This window comes from Apaloderma vittatum, unplaced genomic scaffold, assembly GCF_000703405.1.
Source record: "Apaloderma vittatum isolate BGI_N311 unplaced genomic scaffold, ASM70340v1 scaffold13378, whole genome shotgun sequence".
Taxonomy (NCBI): domain Eukaryota; kingdom Metazoa; phylum Chordata; class Aves; order Trogoniformes; family Trogonidae; genus Apaloderma; species Apaloderma vittatum.
In genome coordinates, this window is record NW_009730268.1 from 7838 (window position 1) to 10061 (window position 2224).

Here is a 2224-nt window from a genome sequence, read left to right on the forward strand (position 1 = left end):
CGGGTGCTTGAATAGTTGCCCGCGGGGGCAGGCGGAAGACACAGAGATCCAAGAAGAGTCCTGGAGCTGCCCGCCTTCCCTGAATTTGCTCATGGGTTGAAAATCAAGACTGTCTCCTGATGAAGCTGCGTGTGCGGTGACTCAGCCAAGCGCCGGCACCACCTGGACGGGCTCCCTCCGTGTTGGGTTGGGGGCATCTCTCAAGGTTAAAATTTGGGCAAGCCCTGACTCAGCAGCAGCTCTGTTTACTTGGGCTGGTGCAACCCCTTCTTGGGAGGGTGACCTCTTTGCCATCTCATTTGTGCTTCTTCCACGCGCCGGCCCCTGGGGAGTGATCCAAGGTGAGGAGGGAGGCAAGGGGACGGGAGCTGGCTCTGCAGCCAGCATTTCTCTGAGGAAGCAGCCCTGTTGTCAGGCAGGCAGCAAGTGAAGCTTTGCATGTCTCTTCTGCTCCGGGTGATCCCTCCAGGATGCCCGGAGCCCCCCCTGTGCCCTTCTGGGTTGGGTCCCACAGCGATGATCAACACCTGAAGTTCACTGCAGCCTGTGGTCCACAGGAGAAAGGCCCACGGCTAAAACCTGGGCTCTTGCTCTCCACAGCCAAGAGATGTCCCTGGGAGATGATGAGGGGCTCAAGTCCCTCCTATTCCATGCCAGCAGCGGTCCCACTTCCTCTCACACCTTTATCGCTGCTGTTAAATACTCCTGTCCGGTCTGGAGCCCAGGGTGGTTCTTGGCTTAGCACTGGGCTTCTCTTTCTGTGGGGTCTGAGCCCCAAGGAGCAGAGCAGGGTCAGCCCCATCTCGTGGCTGCAGCCCAGCTCTGGTCCCCGCCTGGAACCCTTCCTCTGCTCAGTTAAACCTGGCATCGACCGCTCCATCAGAGCCCGGGGCTCTTTCTCAGCTTTCTTAGCTAATGGCTGTGTCTGCCTCCCATTGATCCTCAGCTGCAGAGCTCATTGATTAAGTACATTTCTTATTACGCTTAATGGTGTTTTACTCCTTTCTGTGCTTACCTTGTGCCAGATGCTCACCCCATGCTTCTGCCTGCCAGGAGAATTCCTCTGGTCAGAGAAACATCTCCACTCTCCTCTCCTCGGTCCCCACTCCTACCCTCTCCCTGCCCAACTGGCCTTCCTCTGCTCTCCCTGTCTGCCTCTTCTTCTTGGGCCAGGACAATTGCTGTGCCTCCTGCCTTCCAGTTCTTTGCCCCTTGGTTCCTGCCCTCCTTGCAGGGCTGATTTTCTCCCAGGCAAAGCAATGAGGCAGCCACGGTTCCCGATGCTTCAGGGGGGCTGCGAGTCTCCTGGGACAACCTGCCCAGTCATCTGCCCAACAACTCCTGCATCTCACTAACGCCTCCGCTGTGCTGCCAGGGACCTCACACCAACCTCCTTCCCTGGAGCAGAACTATCCCTCTGTAGCCTTTGCTCTGACATCTCTGCAGCAAAAGGATGTGTTCAGTCCTGTGAGTGGAGCAGCCCCGTGCTGTCCCTGCCAGCAGCCACCCAGGCAGGGCGCGAGGCAGCAGCCAGGGCGCTGCGCTCTCCTTCGCCTCTCCCCTTAAACACCTTCGCGCTCGGCACGCACCATGTGTTGCCTCGCTCTGTGCCTCACCTCCTTTCAACTCTCTCGCATGCATCATTCAAAAGCCATAACATTATTGGGCATAAAATATTTACTTAACTGAGCTTTTTGCAAATATTCCCCTCCATTATTTTCCCTCCTTTTGGGAGCAGACACTGCTTCTCCTGTGCTCTCAAATGGCTTCTCTTAAATAATACAACAAGAACACATGAACACCCAGTAGCCCTTTTCTTTCTCTTGAAATACCCATAAATATAACGGTGTCACCAATCCATTACAGTGATGCCGGGACCGTGGCTCGGGAACACCCGGCGGCACAGGCCCAGCCTTGCTGGGGGAAGAGGGACAGGCAGGGAGGGAGCGTAAATACATGAGAAGATCTGACACGATGCAGAGTATTAATATTAATTAAGAAATGTTCCTTTCGGAAGGGACATCTGAAGCTTAGCAGAGAGAGTGCGGGACTGAGGACTCCCAGCCCGGATGCCGGAGCTGAGCCCCCTCTGGCAGGTCCATGCCCACTCCCTGGGAGGGCAGCAGGGAGGAGGGGACAGGATGGGATGAAGGATTTTAGGAGCCTGGGACTGCCGGGGAGGGTGTTTTTCTTGGGAGCAGATGTTCTCCCTGTGTATGAAGGC